Here is a 24,294-nt window from a genome sequence, read left to right as displayed (position 1 = left end):
CATGACTAAGTAAAGTCTATAGAATCATAGCTTGAGTTCGGATATCATGAAACATGACATGGATCTAGGCACACAGCTATAGTTTTTGGGTACAAGTACCCCCAGGACTCGATAGAAGAAAACTGACACTCATGAATGACTTGATCATAAGAGTAGAGTCCATAATTTATAATATCAGAAGTAGGGATCTCATACTAATCATGGTTATCAACAATGTATTGCATGGAAAGGATTTTATATCACATGGAAGTACTTGCACAATCTTAATATGATGTTCGTTGCATAATCATATTGGCAACACATACCAATAGCATGGAAGTTCATGTGGATTACATGGTTATCATACATCTTGTTCATAAGTAGGATTTGCAAGTAAACATAGCATAATCTCATAAGAATAGTTCATGAGTATTCCACCAACATTTACAAGGCACATTAACAACATAGAAGTTATTATAACATAAGGGCGTATCATGAATCCTTCACTTAGTCACAATTTAGCTATATTGCATGATTTCTAGTTCCTTAGGAATTTTTTAAAATACCTTACATGCACATCTTAAGCATAGGTGAATTCATCAAATTATACATCATGAACAACCAAATTTACATGTTTCCAACTCATGTGATATCATGAATTCACAAAAACATATACAGATTTCATCTTGGGAATCACCAATATCAACAACATGATCATCAACACCCAAAAATATAGAAATCAACTTTATAATGAAAAAGAGGAAAACAAACAAGCATCAACATAGGTATGATCATATCACCACAATCAACCAAGCTTTTATATTTTAAAGATTGATTCTTGAACTCCACGGACGAAAGGAATCCGTGGATGAACACTACGCATACATTAGAAGGAAGATTCTTGATGATTGATGAAGGAATTTCCTTGGAATCAGATCTTCAAGCTTACTTATGAAACCCTAGTTGTTTTTCTCCTTTATTGATCTTGGATGATGAGGTTTGAGATGAAAATAGGGTTGTAGTATGTTTTGAAGATATAAAATTCGTAGGGTTAAGTTTAGGGAAGTATAAGGAGTATTTAAAGACTTAATTACCTTTAAAATAACTCCAGACGGAGTGTCTTTCACACCTGGAATTTACTTAGGCAGCGCCGAAGTGATCACCTATGCCTGGGTTGGGCGGCGCCTAACCAATTGTCTATGCTTGGGTTAGGCGGCTCCTAACCAATCGCCTATGCTTACTGTCTCTCACAAAAAAGGGCATAACTTTTCGCTCGGGTATTGGATTAAGGCAAAATTGGTATCATTGGAAAGCTAATTAGATTCTATAAAATTTGGTGGGTCTAAATCAGCCAAAATACTACATTAAAATTGATTTATACTCATTCAAATATGACCCTTGCAAAATCAAATACTAAAACTTGATGGATTCAAAAATTCTTAGCTTGCATTACCTTAAGTGACTCATATGAACATGCTTAATGCATCATAAGCTATCCTATCACTAGGATATTCATTGTAAGTCATGTACTCAAGTATGAATCACAAGATTAGAAACATGTGGGGTACTCTATAATTTTCCCTTGTATGCTGCATAAAATTCTCTCACTTACAATTCTCTGTACTTGCCAGGTGCTCTCGTCATCCACTTAAAACCATATTGCCATAAGTATGCCTCAAACTTAGGAATCTCCATCATCCCTATAGTAGTCAACCTCCTCTCCATATATAAGACACGTCTGATCTTTCCACCACTGAATATTCTTAACCCATTATTAAAAGTCTCTTACATACTGGGATAACCCCATCCTTCAACGATGGGAACCAGAGCCGTAGTAAGTGAAAGTGGGGGTCCTGTCTATTGATAGGTGTAGCATCGACCTATTCTATACCGCAAGCTTTCTCAAAACTATATTCCTCAAAAATAAACTCGACGTCTTCATCATCAGAAGTGGTGGTATGTTGGGAGGAAAGATAGATTGCTTATTTCCTCTTGGATCTCGTGGAGGTATTTTCTCTAGGGATGCAACCATTTTCCCATTGTCAGTATTTTTCCCTTTTGGGACAACCTTGCCCGTCGTTGGACTTTCATATAGGTCACTGCTACTATTAGAGGATGCAATAAACTCAAAGCCAATAGACTCTAAACTAGTAACCGGTGCCTTCGTGTATCCCCTTTAGGCCACTTCCTTAGTAGAAGATATGTTCTTAGGTGGCATTTTACCTGTAAGTACACATTAATTTGTAATTAAATAAAGAAAACAAAACAATAATTAAGAAACTAAATTTTAGTGTGCATTAACTGTTAAGGGTACGAGTGGTCAGTATAGGTCGTATCAACAAGATATGACTCATATTTCTGAGTTGACTGTTCTCAGTGCAGATGTAATTGTTCACCGTTCTTCTTACAACTCTTCCAAACTAGTATCAACAAGGTACCACTCATTACCAATATTCGTAAAAAGATCAGAATCATTTTAAAAAATATTATTACTCCTAGGTTAGTAAGACTTTAGGCGTATGAGTCATATGGATTGGGTACGACTCATGTAGGCAAGTCATATCTATTCCAGAACTTTAAACTTGTTAGATTTCTATGTTGTCAGTGGGTGTGAGTCCTATTATGACCCTGTTACCAGTGGGTACGAGTCATTAGGTATCTCTGAACCACTGCAACAGAGAAGTCCACCTTTAACGTTTAATTCCAAATCAAATTTCCTAAAATATCCATCAATTTATGTAACAATATTACTCAAATTCAGTAAAAACAATACACCATAGCAACACCCAAACCACATTAACCCCTAATTCTGATTTTCAACCTAAAAACCATGAACTAGGGTTCCCAAAATTCAACAACAAAGTGAAGTTAACTCAAAGAAAGTTCAAGTAATCTCACATTTTCCATTTTACACAAAATATCATGTATTTAAGTTGGAAATACTTACTTGCTTTGGTGAAATTGGAAGTTTCTTTGAGTGATTCACTTACTCTTCCCAAATTCACACCTAACTCATGTAGGGTGAGGAAATTGAGCAAAATGGTATGTGATTTTGAGTGTTTTTTGATTAATTACACAAGTTGGAAGCTCAAAATTTTGACAACAATGGAGTTGGTTCGAGTTTCAGGTATCGGGTGCCAACCGGGAACCCTTATTTCTTTTTAACTCAAGAGCTGTGCAGGGTTAACTTGCGACTCCAGACCTGGTAAGCTTCGATATGAGTCATGTGTACGATGTGTACCCAGGCTTGCGAGTCGTTTCTTTAACTCGTATAGACTTGGAACCTTACCGAGGTTCTAGAGTATTTAAGACTCAATGTGATGATTTGTTCCTTGAGGGTAAGACTCGTTCTGAGAATCGTATCCATTCTAAAAACTTTTACCTAATTCTAATTTTTCTTCTAGTTCCATACGACTCCTAATCATGAGTTGTACCATCTAGATATGACTCATAAAGAGTCTGTGTGACCAAACTTCTTGATATTTTCTAGATATTTTCTGCATTATTTAGTCCTTCACATGATGTGGCTAATTTGGGTACTGAAATTTGATCAAATAGCCCATGGGTTGCCTCCCACGCAATGCTTGATTTACATCCCCACACAATAGAATTACCTAGATTTCTTAGCCTTTACCAAGGTCCATCTAAAAAATTACATTTATATCCATAGTGTTACCAATATAGTGCTTGACTCTTTGATAGTTCACCTTAAATGGGGCCTTACCATCCTGCTTCAATTCCAAAGCACCATATGGAAACACTCTTATTACAATAATGGGACCATACTAGCTAGACTTCAACTTACCTGGAAACAAGTGAAGCCTTGAGTTATATAGCAATACCTGGTCACCTTTTTTTAAAATTCTTTTCCTAGTTTTGCAATCATGATACAACTTCATCTTTTCCTTGTAATGTGCAGAGCTTTCATATGCTCGGGGTCGGAATTCATCAAACTCATTCTTACTCTTCATCCTTGTCTTGGCTGCATCTTGCCACTCAAAATTTAGCTTCTTCAAAGCCCAAACTTCCTTATGTTCCAGTTCAATTGGCAAGTGACATGCCTTGCCATACACTAACTGATATGGTGAAGCACTAATTATGGTCTTGAAAGCTATTCGGTAAGACCATAATGCATCATCTAACCTTCGTGATGAATCATTTCTATTGGCATTTAATATCTTTACCAAGATGGACTAAATTTTTCTATTGGACACTTCTAGTTGCCCACTAGTCTTTGAATGATAAGGTGTTGCCAACTTCCATTTCACTCCATACTTCTCAAGAATACTTTTGAATAGATGATTACCAAAATATGACTACCGTCACTAATGATTGCACGTGGCATGCCAAATCAAGAAAAGATGTGCTTTTTCAAGAATATAGTGACACTACCTGATTCATTGTTGGGAGCACAATTGTTTCCACCCATTTAGAAATAAAATCCATAACCACAAGTAGATACTTCATTCCCAACGAACTTACAAAAATAAAACCCTGAAGTTTATACCGCATATATCAAAGAATTCTAATTCTAAGTGAGGATTTATAGGAATTTTATGATATTTAGAGATTACCTTGTCATTAACATTGATCGCAAGTAGAAGAAAAATCATGCGCATCTTTGTAGATTGTTAGCAAATAATATCCACATTGTAAAATTTTATGGGCAGTGCGGGTTCCTCCATGATGATCCCCAACTGATGAAGAATGACAAGCCTCAAGTATACTCATCATCTCCACCTCAGATATGCATCTACGAATAATATCATCCATACAAATTTTGAATAAATAAAGCTCATCCCAAAAAATTTCCTTACCTCATGCATAAACTTCTTTATTTGCTGAAAGGAAAGATCTTTTGGGATTAGATCAATTGCTAGATAATTTACATAGTCTGCAAACCATGGAATTAGATCTTGGGATAATGCTAATATCTGCTCATCTATAAAACTGTCATCAACATCAAGCGCATCTTCAACATTCTGCATAGCTTTTTCCTCTAGTCTAGACAAATTATTCACAACTTGATTCTAAGTGCCTTTTCTGTCCTTGACCTTGAAATCAAATTCTTTCAGCAATAGTGCCTACCTAATCAGTCTAGGGTTTTCATCCTTTTTCAAAATTAAGTACCGCTATGCATTATGATTAGTGTGCACAATCACCTTATTCCCAATCAAATAAGACCTAAAATTCTCAAAGTCAAAAATTACAGCTAACAACTCTTGTTCCATCACGATGTAGTTGTTTTGAGTATGATTTAGTGCCTTGCTAGTATAGTAGATAGGATGATGGATCATTTCTTTCCATTGACCTAGAAAGGCCCTGAGGCTAAACCACTTGCATCACACATAATGTCGAATGGCAAGGGCCAATCTAGAGATATAATGATAGGAGCTGCCATCAACTTCTCTTTTAGACATTCAAAAGCCTTCAAGAATGCTTCACTATACTTAAATTTCACCTCTTTATCAAGAAGCCTACAAAGAGGGTTGGCAATCTTGGAGAAAGCTTTGATGAACCACCTATAAAACCCAGCATGACCCAAAAAACTGGGAACACCCTTTACAGAAATTGGTGGAGGTAGTTTCTCAACCACTTCAATGTTCTCTCTATCTACCTCAATACCCCTTTTTGAAATTTTGTGACCAAGAACTATACCTTTTTTGACCATAAAATAACACTTTTCCCAATTAAGTACCATATGCATTCTTCATGCCTTATAAGTATGTTCACCAAGTGAACTAAGCAGACATCAAAAGAATCACCAATGACTAAAAAATCATCCATAAATACTTCGATGGTGTCTTCTACTATGTCATAGAAAATTGGCATCATACATCTCTAAAATGTGACTAGACCGTTACATAACCCAAATAGCATACGTCTAAATACAAAGATCCCATAAGGACATGTGAAGATTGTCTTCTTTTGATCTTTAGGTGAAATAGTAATCTTGTTATAACCTAAATACCTATCAAGAAAATAGTACTATCCTCTGCCTGCTAACCTATCTAACATTTTGTCCAACAAGGGCATGGGAAAATGGTCCTTTTGAGTCCATGCAATCAATTTTCTATAATCCATGCATATTCTCCATCCTGTGACTGGCCTCATTAGCACTAGATCATTCTTCTCATTAGGTATAATAGTAATATCACCCTTTTTTGTAACACACATTACCAGACTAACCCACTTACTATCAGTAATAGGATACACTACACCAATATCCAACCACTTAATTATCTCTTTCTTTACTACCTTCTTCATAGGAGTATTGAGTTTGCACTGATGCTCTATTCTTGGAATATAATCAAGCTTAAGTTGAATTTTATGAGTACACAAACTAGGTGAAATACCCATAATATCTGCAACAGACCAACCTATAGCCCTCTTGAATCTCTGTAATACTGATAACAAAACTTCTACTTTTGTTTCACTTAAGTCAATTGAAATGATTACCAATAAAGTGTTGTTGACTCCCAAAAATGCATATCACAAATAAGAAGAGAGATCCTTCAACTCTAAGATAAGTGGCTCCTCAATAGATGGACGAGCAAGTGGAGTGGTTTTATTCTTCAGATTAAAATCAAGTTTTTTATTGCATAAGTATAAAAACCACTCCCATATAGTGCACATGCCATTTTATCGTACTTATCAAAACCATTACTACCAAACTTCATGATCACGGCAGAAAGAGCTTTAACACCCAACCTCTCTTCGATTAGAACAGCAGCATTAGAACTGTCATTCTATAGAGTAACAGAGTCAACATTATGGAGAGATTCTATCTCTTCTTATATACATCAATTATAGATATAACTTTTAACACATCGGCCTACTTCATGGCTTTGAATATATTAAATATAACATGTTCATCATTGAGTCTCAATATTAGATGCCCTAGCTCTATGTCAATCAATGTCCTACCTGTAGCTAAGAAAGGTCTTCCCAAGATAATTGGGACTTCAAAATCCACTTCACAATCTAATATCATAGCAGGAAAAATCAAAGAAACCACCTTGACTAATACATCATATAGAATACCGACTAGCCTTTTCACCATCCTTTCTACTATCACTAGTCTCATGGTAGTATTAGTAAAAGCCCCTACCCTGACTGCTTAAATACAGCTAATGGAATAAGGTTTATACTATCCCCTAAATCACATATAGTACAAGCAAACTTGAAACATCTAATGATTCAAGGTATAGTGAAGGCACCCAGATCCTTCATCTTCTATAACAAAGATCTAGTTGCCACAGTGCTGCAATGATGAATATTATCAACTGGCTCATAACTGATTGGCCACTTTTGGGTTATTAGATCCTTCATGAATTTTGCATATCCTGGAATTTGTTCCAATGCCTCTACAAGTGGGATGTTGACTGATAGTTCCTTTAGCATTGGAAAAAATACTGGCCCTCCTTTTTTTTCTTTTACAGCCTTTGAAGAAAAGAAGGGCTAGGTCTTAGAATGGGTTTCAGAAGAAGCTCCTCGTTCTCACCTTTTCCTATGCCTTACTTGCTACTACTCCCCATATTAATAGTGTAATCATCAATCTTCTTATCAGAAATAGTAGGTACAACTAGTTCTATAGTGATTTTACCACTCCGAGTGGAAATGGCATGGAAGTGACCATCATACTTTTGATTTGAAATTATTTTACTTGGAAAAGTGCCAGGTTGCCTCTGATTTAATGTAGCCAACATCTGACCATACTGTTATTCAAGTTGTTTAATTGTTATGGCATATGACTAAAATTTCTGATTCAACCCTAACATGTCTATCATAATCTCTTTAGAATATATCTCTTGACTTTCTTTCCCTTAACCAATTTCAACAACAATGCCTTCATTCTTGATTCTGAATCACGGCTACCTGGTGGAACATATTTGTAACTCTCCTCTTTGTAGTCATATTTGCACTGCTAATCACTATCTCTCTCTACTTGTATCTCTGTATCTATCATTATAATAGTTTTGACCTTGATTTACTTTCCCTTGGTCTCAAAAATCCACCAGCCTATGATCAAGATACATCACCTCCTCTTCAGATTCAATTTGAAAAGTTTTGGAAGTAGACCCATATGCCATAACTACATTCACTTTCTCAACACTCATTATTACAAAGCGTTCTGTAAGTATCCTAATATCTATCCAAAGTTGTGTGACTTTTTGTGCTACCAAATCATGACTAGTTGCATATCCATTATCTTGACCAATAGCATATGTACCTACACCTCGCTCAGTATCTCTGGTACGCCAACCTCTATTTATTAGTGAAATATCATCTGACATATCCTGTGCAGCATTCCACTAAAGATGCATAAATACTCCTCCTAAATTTATATCTACCATTGCTCTCGAACTGACATTCTATGATCTATAGAAGATTTCTAACAAATTTTATCCTCTAATTTTGTGATTAGGTACCATGCTTAACTTCTTCTTGAATATAAAACATACTTCATATAAGGATTTCACAGGTAACCATCTGAGGTTATAAATCTCACTTTCAACTATAGCATCCTTGTAGGATGGAAAAATCGATCCAAAAACTATTTATGCAACTTATGTCAGGTAGTGAATGAGCCTCTTGGAAGTTCCCCTAACCATTATGATGTTTCTCCAGTCAAAGAAAATGGGAAAAACTGTAGTCTCAAATCTTTTTTATCTACCCCCACAATAGCATATGAAAAACAAATCCCAGTGAAATTAGCAAGATACATGTTTGCATAATTAGTTGTTGATCCAAAAAATGCACCCTTCGGATTTAGCAATTGGATCATAGCACTATAATGTCAAATTTGACATTCGGGGGTAATGCAGGAGGATCAATGGCTCCTATTTTAGAAATTTCAACATATCACATTTCTTCAACTTTGTTATATAGTTAAAGATAATGATAAGCAAGAATCATTGGGGCTCTACCTCTTTGCATTCTTTCTTGCTGTACAAGAAGTTGTCTTGGCCTGGCTAACACTACATTCTCAGCTTAGGCCTACTCTTCCACCACTCTAGCCTTTTCAGCTATTGCTATTAATAATTATTCTGTATTTCTGTCAGCAATATTTTATGGATCATTCGGTGGTGAAGAAAGAGGCACATTATGAGGGTCTTGAACCCTAGCTAGAACACTATCATGAACTTGGTCTGCCATCGGTCGTGGTGTATGAAGAATTCTTTTTGGCTGGGGATCAAACTGGAGTAGGGATTGCCTCTTTTCCAAGTATTTGACATACACTAGCGTATACCAAATAAAAAATAGAAAATAAAACTATGAACTTCACCAAATTCAATCAACAAATTACAATGTCTCCCCTAAAAATTGCACCAAAATTTGATGTCACCAAAAAATAACCTCAAAAAGAAGTATGTTATGATCAATGCCAAATATAGTAACCCAACTAGCTTGGGGTCGAACCCACAGGGAAGATGTTTAATAGTTTTTTAATTTGATGTAATTCACGAATAGTGTATAAAAGTAAATGGGGGATTTTGGAAGTAATCAGTAAGTAGTAACCAAACTTAAGTGCTTTGAATTGTAAACAGTAAAAGATGAACACTAGGACTGTGTTCCCCCTGGCTTCTTAATTCCATAAGTTTCTCATGTTCAACCCACCTATTATGTTGCTATGCATGTAAGGTAAACAAGCTATGTATTATCAACAGTCTTGTAAACATATTGATAAATCTCACTCTTTACGTTGCGAGTCTCAGGGCATCACCTTATTTCTCCTTGTCTCTAACTTTAACTCAACTCTCACATTTTGAGTCTTTATTTGGTTATATGAGACAGAGAAATAATAATGATGGAATTAAATCTCAAATTCCTGTCTTAATCCTCTTTTCCCAAGCATAAACTCCCTTGTGAGGACGTTTATGAATACATGCTATCCTCAACCTTCTGCAGTAGCTCAGAGGTTAATTATGATGAAGAAGGTTAAGATACATACAGTTTACTTTAGAATAGATGAATCTCCCACTTACTTTGCGTAGATAATACACCAAGGTTCCCACAACCCTAGTTTTGGAAGTTAGTCGTCCATGTTCATAAAACAATCAATGATAATTAATAACAATAATGAGATAAATAATTTCCGAAGACTTCAATTTATTAAGAAACCAAAATCTCAAGAACAAAGTATTAATAATGAAAAATAATGCTAAAGTGTGTAAAAGTATGTAAAAGAATATCAAAGTGTGTAACCAATTGAAAGAGAAACCCTAAGGTATTTATAGTATCTCAAAAATACTAAGAAATCCTAATAAAAATAGAAAAGATAAGGTTAAGTCAGCGCATGGTAAGACTAGTCCATCAACTCGTATGCTCATCATATGAGTCATACCATGTCTTTTCGTATCCATTCCAGTGTCTAGTCTCCCATGGCTTTAACATTTAGTTCTTCATACAAATTTTGCTCACGATTTGTACCTTGATCATACGACTCATGTCTTGTTCTCGTATACACCTGACACTTCTTTCTTCCCAAACTTGGAAACTGGTCTACTAATGGTTTGATCATACGAATCGTACTCATACTTTTGACTCGTATACTTTTCAGACTTTTACTCTAGATTGTAGCTTTGGACATTGTTATGCTTTTGACTCTTTTTCTCAACCCATATCCTCGGTATATGACTCATATGACCAAGTCATATCTTTTTTTCACTTAGTCATTTGCTTGGGTCTTTGATTTTATTTTGGTTATGATTCGTCCTATGAGTCGTATGGTATGTTTATGACTTATAAGGTGAGTTGTATTTTTGTCAGTCTTTGTCTATTTAGGTCTCTTTCTTTTATTTTTATCCCAACATTATTGTAGACCTATTTTACCTAAAATAAACACAAAAGTGGATCATATCCACCAAAACAACCTAAGTACCAGCATAAATTCATGGTTTTTAGAGTTGAAAGTTTTGTGTTTCCATGGCACATCATCCTGCATGGTGGGCATAAGTACCGGGAGCAAGTTCTAAGACCAAAAATCCTGCAGGTTAGCTCTCAAGATTTTGAACTTCTGGCACTTGCTTTGCCTATATGCGGTCCACATGTACAATTTGTGGTCCACATGTTGACGTATCAAGTACTAGGAGTTATTTTTATAGCTCTTCTTCAATTCACAAACATGCTTTGATTAAGAACAAGATGAAAAGTATCTCAAACATCCATTATTGCTCAAATAAGTAGCCAAAAACACCTTTTTCATCCTTTTCACGAACTTTGGATCCAAAACATGATCTCCAGAAAAACATACCCAAAATGCATCATATTAAACAAAACAACCTTAGAAACTTAAATATTTTCCACATTTTAAGCATCGAAGGTGCTATATTTCTATAGACCATCAACACACTCAACTTAGAACGTTTGAATGTCCTCAAGAAAGTAAACACAACAAAGAAAAAATGACATTTATATTGGAGAATATAAGTAATTTAAGTCATTCAATCAACACTTTAAGATCAAAACACAACACCTTCTCCAATCTTACTTTTTCAAATCCAGTTGTGTATGAACATAAAGCACAAGAATGTGACACAATGGGATCATGCTATGACATTACAGTAGCAATAGATAGCCACACATATGTACAAGTTACACTACCTAAAATAAGAAAATAGCTAGCAATATGATGCAAGTATTATCACAAGAAAGATGTCTCACTCACTCATAAAAAATAATACATGCTAATGCAGGGATAGTCAAGAGAAACTCACACTTTGAAGATAAGTTTCAATCAATGTCCATCAAATATCATAAGTTTTCCCTCATTTTATTTACCTTAGCATTTGGATAGCCAAGTTAGGATCACTACAGGACTTTTCTTGGCTTATGATGTAGACTTGGGGGCTGGTATAGTACATAAGGACATATCAAGTGACTAAGCATCCTTGGCACTACACTAACCTTAGGGTCTCACTTACTAACCAATTTTTCACTTTATTTCCACCATTATTTCTCCCTTTTTATTCCTTATTGCAAATTTAGGTTGGGCGTGGTCTTTTATTCATTCTTTTTCACTTTTTCACAATTCTTTTTTCTTTTCTTTTTCTCTTTTCTATTCTTTTTCAACCACACCCATCCCTACTAACTTTTTCTTTTATTTTACCCTTTTACATACCCATTTTACACTATGCACCCCTATGATAGCCACCCTCAACCTATGCATTTTTCTTGAGCTGAGGTGCACAATGTCCAAGAAGGACCGATGCCAAAATAAGTTCATTGTATACAAAAGAGAAGGTGAATCATAAAACTAGAAAAATAGGCTACAAGGCTCAAAACAAGGATCAATGGATACTATTTCACACATGGAAGGTCATTTACGCTAAAAGTTGACAAAAATAAAAAATAACCTTTGATCCTTTCCTAACCGACTATCTTTTAATCTAGGCAAGCCTAACCAGGAAAATTCTAAATTCAACACACAAAGGGAGCTAGGTAGTATATCAGATACACATGGCACAGAGTCAATATTAAAAGCTACTACTTATTCAGATCATACAATTATCAGCAAGTGATTATCATGCCCCTAATCCTAATAACATAACAACACACCCATTTTTGACAGATATATACATTCACATAGTTCTTAAAACACAATATTTGGAAGGGTATAATTTTTTCTCAAAAAATTAATAAAAAGTATGCCTACTACCCTAAATACTAAAATATCTCATAATTATAAAAAACACATTACAATATGAAACAAAATACAATACTACACAAATTATCCTAGAAATGCTAGTTCTACAACCATACTGCGGCTGATAAGAAAAGAAGCATGACAAAAAGAAAACCACGGCGGCCATGGTATCTCCTACCCCTAACTAAAAACCACACACTATAATTAATGCGCTAAAATAATACATAACAAAGGAAAGTGAGAACATACCTAGGATGCACTAGGCGCCCTTGTAGTAAGCATCCTCGAATGGGGGCATATCAGCTTGTGGAGGTGGTGGTGGTGGCGATGATCTACTAGATGATGCAGCCGCTGCTAGCTCTATATGCCTCTACCTGTTAATGCATTTAGTATCTATCGAATCATGTCTAGCCCTTTTAACGTCTTGGTCATATAGTATATCAGGATCCTACAAATCTCTAATGTGACCTCTCTTTGACCTGACTGCTGGGGCTTCCTCATCATCCTTCATAAAGAAATCAAACTATTTTTATGAACATGGAATTGATATCTAGACAACTAGGAGCATAATTGAGGGATTGGCTACAACATGAATATATGTAAGAGAGAATACCTCTGCTGTAATTTTTCAAAATCCTCCCTTATATAGGCTAGATCCGGTGTATCTGTCTCTATTAATTGGAATATGACCTATCTGTCAAACTCATCCACATGTGTCTGGAAGTTAGTACATAGCTCAAACAGTACAGCTCTCTATATGGCCTCCTATCTGCCATCTACTTCCTCGAATCTGATCCTAGCTCTTGATCTCATCTACTCGTAGAGGATAGTCATCTCGATCTCAACAACCCATAATCAAGTATTAGCCCTCTGGTGTCCACTAAGCTCTGTAAGAACTCTATAGATATAGTAATAATACCTATAGTAGGAGCTGTAGTGGATGGGCGAGTAGGATCTTAAGATACACCAACCAGCTCTAAGATTGAAGTCAGGGCTGATGAAGAAATAGTTGTGTTCCCCTCACCTGCATACTCAAATCTTAAGACTTTCTCTGCTCCCTTATTTTCTTATCAATACCAATACCCATATCTCTTTTATGTTCTTCATCAAGATTTATGGAAACTACTGGACCCTCAGTCTAGGACCTAAGTACTTCGACTGGCTTTGTAGATCTCCTGGGATGGTCTGGTTATGTTAGACCCTTCATACTCTCTGTATGTATAGTATCTATATCACGTACACTCTCATCAGTTCCCAATATACCAGGTACACCAGCCTCATCTCATAGTCTTTGAATTATGAAAGGAAATAGCAGAGTAGTGAACTTCCTGAATTTTATGTTGTGGATCGCATGCTAGAGGATAGCTGAAAAATCAATAGCATAACCAGTCATTATACAAGCAGCCAGAGTTTCTCCCTCCCAAGTCTACAAAATATCTGAAGCGGTGGGGAACAGTTGGTATCTTATCAGCAACCATCAAAACCTTGCCTCCAAGGTCAATGTTTCTTTTTTTATCATACCATGCCCCTCAATCCATAGGATAGAATCACCCAGAGGTGAAATATAACTGGCTAACCACCTAACAACTTTAGCTTTTATCATCTGTGCTTATCCTCCCGCATAATATATCAATCAGTTACGACTCTTAGCCTGTAGTTGCACTCGATTATAGATGTGGGAGTAATATAATTTGTACCAAAAATGACACAGTGGATAGTCTCTACTGAAATATCAACTCTGACCTTTCTCACAAGTATATGATTAAGTTATGGCTAATCCATGTGCCTCATTAATCTTATAAATATGTTCATGAAAATCTCTAGTATAGCTCGGTATTATTTATAAAACATATGCACTATAGGTGGGCTGTAAAAATCAAGAGGTCTGGTTATTTACTCTAACTAATATTGATCGAATGTAGCCCAAAAAAACTAAGGTAATCAACACAGGCTCAATAGATCAGTCCTGTGCTCCTTATAAATAAGACCCTTCAACCTACCAGAATCTGAGATACAACTGTCTATATCATAAACCACCCATATATCCTCTACACACCACCTCAAATTTTCCTTCTCAAGAGGTGTTTTCGTGAAATGTATGGGTGTAGGACTCGACCCCTACTATTCTGATGTATCATGGGAAGCCTTTTTTGTACCTTCCTCATATTGGGGTACCACTAATGACTCCTCTTGCTCAGAATCCACAGATGAACCCTGGAACCCCTCCTCAGACTGGGGATCCTGAGTTGCAACATGTGGAGTAGACTCTGAATTTGTCTTCTCATCCTAATCATAATTATCTAGTGAAAGAGTGTGGCGGATAAAATCTGTGCTAACTTCATCCATGGTCGGGCTAAAATTAGTTGCATAGCCTAGTGCATCTACCCTCTAGTAACATTGTGTGGCACCCCTACTTTAGTGTCTCGACATCGCTCCACCGGGTACTTCTCCACTGAACCACTAGGCTCGAGAGACTCTACCCGTCTCCTTGAGGTATCAACCTTCTTCTTATTTGTACCTTTAGGTGTAATATATACCTGAAAAACCAGTTGTTAGTTTCCAACAAATATGACGGATAGCAAAAGTTAATGAAAAATTCAAAATTTGAAAAGTTTAAATTTTTCCTCAATTTTCGTACCTCTATAACCTATTTGAAATACCAACAAGTCCAATATGCACACACATATATAAAATCATGAATTTCAAAGAAACTTAATGTGCTTTACTTTCGGTATTACTCTATTTCTTCAAGGTCAATTTCTGATTAGGGCCTAACCTTAGAATTCAATTCAAAACAAGGCCTCCCATTATGATTTTAGGCTACTTCAAGGCTCCAATAGACAAGCATGATAGAATATATATATTTTGAAAAGGAATACAAATAACAACTTGTTTAAACAATAAATAGATCAATATATAACCACTAGGAGCCAATGAAGTTACCTCATTTAAGATAAACCAGAAGTAGTGAATAAGGAAGTAGTCAAGCAAAACCAATGTTTGAATTTGTTTTTAGTGTATTACAACAAGTTGGTATCTTAAACAAGTATCAATTTAGCCTTTACTTATATGTGGGGTTAGTTTATGTTTTTAGAGGGAAGTTTGAATTCAAAGAGAAAAGTGATGTTTTAAGGATTTGATTGAGTTTGAATAAGTTTAAGGATGCTTAAATTAGTAAGGATGAATGTTTTAGGTCATATATATGTGTTGGTGGACCAAAAATTTTGATTAAAATCTAGGCCCACTATTGACCTAGCCTTGGCAGCCACTTGCGCCTGCCACCTGCTGTCAGGAATGAGATGCAAGTGCCAACTGCGACCCATCGGTGCAGGGCACATGTGCAGGGCTAAAAAATTTGGCCCGCTTTCCTACAATCCAGACTAGGCATTTTGATCTTTTTCCAGCTACTCATGGTCCCTTAACCTTTGTTTGAGGTCCCTAAAGTATAATTAGATTCCAAAGTCCACAACTTTCTATTTTTCATCCTTAGAATTTTGACATTTCAATTTATTACTCAACTTACCCTGTGGGACTTATGACTGTGATGGGTTGATCACACAGTCCCCTTACCTAGAAATAAATGAATGTAACACTCTTACCATATTTTGGGAAAGTCCACAAGGTATAACCTACAACGTAAAAACAACAAAAACGTGAACACTAAAATAGTGGGTTGTCTCCCACTCAGTGCTTGATTTAAAGTCACAGCACGATGTGGCTGTGTTGGTTACTTAGACCTCAATAATGCGCTCATGGGTTGCCTCCCAAATAGTGCTTGATTTAACATCGCACCACGACGCAGGTTCCTTGATTAATAAGAATTCATCAAGATACCCGTAGGAGTATACTCTAGGGTCATCAATATAATCAATCACTGACACTACCCTTATATCAATTGTCTTCTTCATTAAATTTTGGATGTTGAATGTAGCCTCCTCACCATTGACTCTGAATTTTAGCTCTCCTTTCTCCATATCAACCATTGATCTACCTGTGGCTATAAATGGTTTTCCCAATAAGATGGGCATATCAGTGTCAACCTTACAGTCCAAAATGACAAAGTCATCCTCGAAGATAAAATTGTCCACTCTCACAATCACATCAAAAGAGATTCCTATAGTTTTCTTCACCATGTAGTCAGCCATCAATAGCTACATTAAAGTCAGTTCCATAGGGTTCAAAACTAATTATTTGAATATGGCCAACATAACTAAATTAATGTTGGCTCCCAAGTGACTTAAGGGTCTGGAAAATTGGGATGACCTAGTAGTACATGGTATACTGAATGCTCTGGGGTCACCCTTTATCTATGCTAAAGGCCTAATATTACTGTACTGCAATGGTGCACACCATCAATATCCTCAATTATTACTTTATTCTTCCTTATGACCAACTGTTCATAAACTAGGCATATCTAAGCATCTGCTCCAACGACTCAAGAAGAGGATTCAAGCTGAACTCCTTTATCATCTCAATAAATCACTTAAATTTTCCTTCCTATAGTTTTAGTTTCAGTCATTGAGGAAATGGTGAGACGGTCTTAGAATTTGTCTTATTTTGTGCTCAACAACCAGACTCTTACTCTTTCCTTAGCGACTTCATCATCACTACCTATTGCCATTTTTAGCTCAATAATAGGTGTCTTATTATCATTAGCTTCTACAGTAGGCAGTAGGTCATCCATAGTAGTAATACCATTCCTTATGTTAATGGAAAGAATATGACCGTTATTTTATAGATTTTGTAGAATATTTCTCGAAAGGGTACCTGGCTGCCTCTGGTTTAGAGTAGCAAACATCTGCCCGAACTGGTGCTCCAGCTACTTGATAGCAGTGGCATGTGACTCTACCTTTTGGGTCAAACCTAAAATGTCCGTGTTAATATCCTTAAGGCTAATGTCTTAATTTTCTTGACCCTTCACCGGCTTAGCGAGCATTTCTTCCATTCTTGATTTTATATCTCATCTTCCAAGCTAAATATACCTGTCTCCCTGCTTTCTATAGTCATCCTTCTTTCTCCAGTCACCATCTCACTCTTTACTGTGGTCTCTGTATTTATTGTAGTAGTTCCGACCTTATCTCCCTTGCCCTTAGGCTTGAAAACCTGCCAACTGATAATCCAGATAATATGTTTCCTTCTCCAATTGGCTCATAAGCCTCAGAAGCTGACCCCATGTGTTGATACTAAATTTACTTTCTTGGAAGCCACTGCAGCAAGCTAATTTTCTAGTACCCCTATATCAGTTCATAGCAGTGTAATTTCTTGCGCTATTGAATCATCAGCTACTTTCTGGTTATAGGGGGCACCAATAGCATATGTGCTAAATCGCCTCTCAGCCTCCTGAGTTTGGGACCTTTGGTTAGTGAGTCAAATATAATCTAACATCTCTGAAGCTACCTCCCAACATAGTATCAGAAAAGCTCCACCATATATGGTGTCTTCCATGGCTCTAGAGTTGATGGTCAAGGCTCTGAAAAATATCTCTGATAATCTCGTATTTGACAGTTGATGATTGGGCACCATGCTTATCTTTTTCTTGAACCTGAACCATGCCATGTACATAAACTCTAACTATAACTACCTGAAATTATATATCTCATCCTTAGGCTACAACATCTTTTATGAAGGAAAGAACCTGTTCAAGAATTGTCTATGCAACGCATTCTATGTAGTGATAGAGAATCTTAGCAGTTCCCCTAACCATAAAGGTGTTTCTTCTATAAGTGAGAAGGGGAACAAGCTCAATCTAAGTGCTTTCTGATTTACCCCTAGATTTGTATATGAGTTACAGATCCCGATGTAATTAGCAAGGTGCGAATTTCCATCATCTGCAGGCACACCTGCAAACAAACCCTTCATATTTAAGATCTATATATTTATTCTCATTATGTCAAGCTTGATTCCTGGGGATAAAACACGAGGTATAATGGCTCCAACATCTGTCGGCTAAACGTATCATAGATCTTCTTCATCATCTATGTCTAGCTGCACATACTGATATGCTGGGATCAATTAAACATAGTCACCTCTCACTCTATTCTGATTTCCATCGAGTGCTGCTCGACGGTCTGCTTCTTGTCTTTGCTTAGCTAGCTCTGCCGCCTGAGCTACCCACTGAGCTTCTTTTGAGCCCTTCTCTAATTTTCATCTAGAGATAAAATTGGACTGGTATATCGATCAATAATATCCTGTACTCCTTCGGGAGGAGGGGGAGGTACAAAATCACGAACCCCATTAGGATTTTCATCTCTTTTTTGGTCAACCATCCTATTAAGTGTTTGTAGGATCCTCTCTGGACTCAGATTCACTGAGAGTAAGGGACGCCACTACTCTATATGATAGGCATACACCAGTGTATGCCCAAATAAGAATAAAAACAAAAAGAAAACTCAAAAACGGCAACAACTTCATATCACAAATCAACATCGTACTCCTCGATAACAATGCCAAAATTTGGTGACATCCAAGCTATACCTCCTCTTAGAAGATAATACAGTCGTTGCCAAATAGTAACCCAACAAAGGTTGGGGTTGAATCCCAAGGGAATATATAGACTCATGGCTCTTAGTTGTTGTAATCAATGGGAGCAACTGGAAAAGTAAATGGGGGATTTTTAGTATCAATGTTTAAAAGATATCTAATATCAACTTCAGTTGTAATCAGTCAAAAGTGAACACTAGGATTGTGTTCCCCCTAGCTTTTCAACTCTGTAGGCTTATCATGCTATGTTGAACCAACCCAATACCTTGTATGCAAAATTGATAAGTTATCTTTCTTCTACAGTCTTTTGGACGAGTAGAAAGATCTCACCCTTTACCTTTTGAGTCTTTTAGATGTAGCTTTACTAACCCTTATCTTGATCAAAGTTAGATATTACCTTTTGAGTCTCTAGTTATTATATGAAATCTAACCATCTTACGAAAATAAAACCTAGAAGTGTGAATTGATAGATAAACTCTAAATTATTACTGTCTTTATCTTTTCCTAGTCACTACTCCTTTTTTAGAGTAAGTAGCAATAATATAGGCCGGCTCCTAACGTGTGCACCCATTAAGAAAACTATTATATTAAAGATCAAGAAATATATGCATGGGTATCGATTCAAAATAATAATAGCACTTCCCCTACTCGTCAATTTGCCAGGGTTTCCACATTCCCAACTATTGGTTTTAATCCGCTCATGATTATGAAATAATCAACAACATTCATAACTGAAAGCATAGATGAAATCACATTAATAAGAAATAGAAATAACCTAACCATAAATGAATTAATCAAAAGAAGTTAATACAAGAGAACCCCAAGATCAAATTCTAATCTCGGAATCTAATATGTTTGTGAAGATCAAAAGTGCATTTTCCTACTAAAAACACATAAAGAATATTCATAATAACACAAAGAAACCCTAAAACCAAAGACCGAATAAAATAATAGAAAATAGAGTTGATGGCCACTCATCGTCTGCACTTGCACCCTGACCCTGGGTACAGGTAGCACTTGCAGGAAAAAGTATCGAGCGTATGTGCCAGGACCAAAAATCCTATAGGTTAGCTCTAAGGATTTTGGATATATAGCACTTTCTTTACCCACATGCGGCCCATATGTATTACTTGCGGTTTACATGTTGACTTAACAAGTGCCAAGAGTCATCTTTTAAGCTCTTTTTCAATATCTGACATGCTTTTATGACGAACATGGCAAAAAGTGTCTAGAACGTCTATAATTGCTCCAATAAGTAACCAAAAACACCTTTTTAAATCTTTTTCATGGATTTAGCATCCAAAACATTATTTCTTGAAAAACATACCCATAACGCATCATATCTAACAAAAAAACCTCAAAAACTTGCATATTTCATTATTTTAAGCATTGAAAATGCTATATTTCTATAGCACATCAGTCACTTTCAAGAATGACCAATCACCGACATCAAACTCCAACTACCTTTGCCTCACATCTGTATAAGACTTTTGGCAACTTTAGGCAGCCTTAAGTTTTCCCTAATCACCTTCACCTTCTCCATGGCTCGGTGAACCAAGTCTGGAGCAAACAACCTAATCTCGCCAACGTCAAACCATCCAATAAGGTACCGACATCTCTTACCATAAAGTGCCTTAAAAGAAGCCATTCTAATGCTAGTGGTAACTATTGTACTATGCAAACTCAATTAGAGGTAAGTGATTATCCTAACTACCTCTAAAATCAATCACATAGGCCCTTAGCATATCCACTAATGTCTGAATAGTCTACTCTGTTTATCTATCCTTTTGAGGGTGGAAAGTGGTGCTAAGGTTCACCTTAGTCCCAAAATCCATCTGAAATTAAATTCAACAGTGAGAAGAAAATTGTGTTCCTCTTTCCGAAATGATGGACACCGACGCTCCATGCAATCTAACTATCTCTTCAATGAATAATTTAGCATAATCTGCTCTAGAGTAGGTAGTCCTAAATGGCAAGAAATGACCAAACTTAATCATCCTATCCATAATGACCCTAATCGAATAATATAAGTTGCAATACCCAGAAGACCCATAACAAATCCATATTGATCATCTCCACTTCTATAAGGGCAACTCAATCTCTAGAGACATGCCACCAGGTGTCAAGTGCTCAACCTTCACTTCCTGACAAACCATGTACTTAGCCATGAAGTTAGCTACATCATTCTTTATATTTTTCCACTAATAGATCTCCTTCGAATCATGATACATATTTGACAAACCTAGACGGACAATATACCTCGACTCATGAGCCTCAGTCAAAATCCACTCCCGCAGCCCACAGCATCAGGAACACATAACCTACCTTGATACCTCAGAATATCATCACCACTAATCTCAAAGGCCATAACCTTCTGCTATCCCATATCATCCTTAATATGCATAATAATAGGATCCAAAGCTTACTTCTCCTTCATCTACATAAGATAAGCTCCCCACGGACAACATACTAAGAGCATCAACAACCATATTAGCTTTACCTGAATGGTAATAAAGACTCATATCATAATCCTTGAGTAACTAAGCCACTACCTCTGCTTGAGATTTAACTCTTTCTTTGTGAACACATACTGTAAGCTCTTATGATATGAATAAATGTATACATGCACCCAATACAAATAATGGCACTAAATATTCAAAGGAAAAACTACAACTGCAAAATCCAAATCGTGAGTTGGTTAATTCCCTTCATGAACCTTAAGCTGCCTAGAAGCATAGGCCACAACATTACTATGCTACATTAACATACAACCTGGTCCTACATGGGATGCATCACAATAAATAATAAAAGCCATCAGTACCCTCGGGTAGGGTCAAAACTAGAATAGAATTCAACGTATCTTTCAACTTATTAAAGCTACCCTTACAAACATCAGACCATAAAAACTTAACCTTTTTCTGAGTGAACTTCATCAACGGAGCACCAATAGAAGAAAAGCTTTTCATAAACCTCCTATAATACCCTACCAAACCCGAGAGCTTAGAATATCAGTTGGAGCTGCGGGTCTAGGACACCTCTTTACTTTCTTAACTTTCTGTAGATCCATCTTGATCCCCTCACGAGAAAAAATATGCCCAATAAAGGTCACAACATTCAACCAAATCTCACACTTAGAGAATTTAGCATACAATTTCTGATCCTTAAGAGTCTGCGACATAATTTGGAGGTTATTAGTATAATCCTTCTCACTCCTAGAGTACAAAAAGATATCATCAATAAACACTTTTACAAACAGAACAAAAAATAACCTAAAAACCCAATTAATAATATCCATAAAAGCAGTCAAAGCATTAGTCAATCCAAATGACATAAACAAGAATCATACTAACTATATCATGTTCGAAAAGTAGTTTTAGGAATATCGATTTCCCAAATCTTCAACTAATGATAACTCGAGACAAGATCAATCTTAGAGAAGTATCTATGTTTTGGGAATATCGATTTCCCAAATCTTCAACTAATGATAACTCGAGACAAGATCAATCTTAGAGAAGTATCTAGCACACTTGAAGCTGGTCAAAAAGATCATCAATCATAGGAAGAGGATACTTATTCTTTACTTTAACCTTATTCAACTATGGATAATTATACATATACAAAAAGACCCATCTTTCTTTCATACAAAAAGCACAGGAGTATCCCATAAAGAAACACTAGGGTAGATAAAACCCTTATCCAAAAAATCCTTTGAATACTCATTTAGATCACCAACTGAGTCAATAGATAAATAAAATGATAGAACTCCACGTTAGAGATATCTCTTTGAGGTGAATGAGCATGAGCATCACCAATCAAAAAAGAAATAGTAAGAACCGATAGAACTTTACATGGGGCAGTATAATCAGAAGTGGGGACCTTAGACTGGGTATACACTCTATAAATAGGTTGATTTCCATATACATTAGTCCTCAGGTTGGACAGAGGGCCTTTTAGATTTCTTGCGATCATCAGATCATTAGGGTGGCATGATCTAAAATCGAAGAAAATGGAGAGGTAGAGAATTTTGATTACCCTAGACTATATAGCTCAAAAATGAAACACAGGAAATGCAAACATTTATAAATATCTTGTATCCTACCTCTTATAAGTGTGGCACACTGAGCATTAATAAAAGAGACTCTACTCGATAAAACTTTGTGGATTATAAATGATCTTGAACCTATGCTTTGATACAATACTTGTCACAAGCCAAACTTAGGCCTAGTCATGACGGGTATCTTAAGTCCATCGAGAATCGAAGACCACTATTATATCTTGTTCGACCGAGCAAAATCTAAACAATATCATAGAGGAAGACAACAAGAGTATAAAGATAAAATAGTTAATGTAAATTAAGTTCAAAGAGTCAACAACTATCATTCCCACACTTTGTCCACAAAATCCTCTAAAACGAAATACCAAGTTAGATGGCTAAAAAAGAAAATCCAAAATATAAAAAAAGCTGATGGGATTTTGATACTTATAAAAAAAGAAATGAAATATTTGGACTTCCGAAAGATAGAGGCTCACCACTTCAACGCAAACCAATCAACGAACTAAAATCTACCAAAAATTGTATATAGGTAAAAGAGATATATTTAGTCTCTACATTATAAAATAATGTAGCTTCCTAGGACAGTTAGCAGGGTAAGTGCTAGCATGTAACTCACGATACGGATAAAATAATGCCATCTTCCAATACAAAGCCAATCTTAATATACATGTTCATATACATGCATACAAACATAGATATAAGATGTTGGGATAGGGAACAAGGTTTAGTATGCAATTTAAAATCATTATACTAGACTATGCTGCTCTAACCATCCTAGGGGCACCCACGGTCTATATAGGTTCAGCTCAATCTGCTAAAACAGCTCCAGCTCTTGTTAGCCGCATGAATTAGAGAAATCCAAGGAAGGGCCAAAGCCCCTGAGGCTCCAACCATTCCAAAATATATATGTATAAAGTGTGAACTATGCACAAGGCCACAAAGGCCTCTATGTTAGCAAATATGGTTTGTAGTATTGGTCCCCCTAGGACCTCCACCTTCCACACTGAGCTACACAACCTCCTTTAAGGCCAAATTAAAAACTTTACACATAACCCATCCATTTAACCAAGGAGTCATCTATTTATGCATTTATCGAATGGTATCATCATATAAATTAATTATGTTTTCAAGC

Source organism: Capsicum annuum, chromosome 1, assembly GCF_002878395.1.
Source record: "Capsicum annuum cultivar UCD-10X-F1 chromosome 1, UCD10Xv1.1, whole genome shotgun sequence".
In the NCBI taxonomy this organism is placed as follows: domain Eukaryota; kingdom Viridiplantae; phylum Streptophyta; class Magnoliopsida; order Solanales; family Solanaceae; genus Capsicum; species Capsicum annuum.
This window is presented reverse-complemented; position numbering follows the sequence as displayed.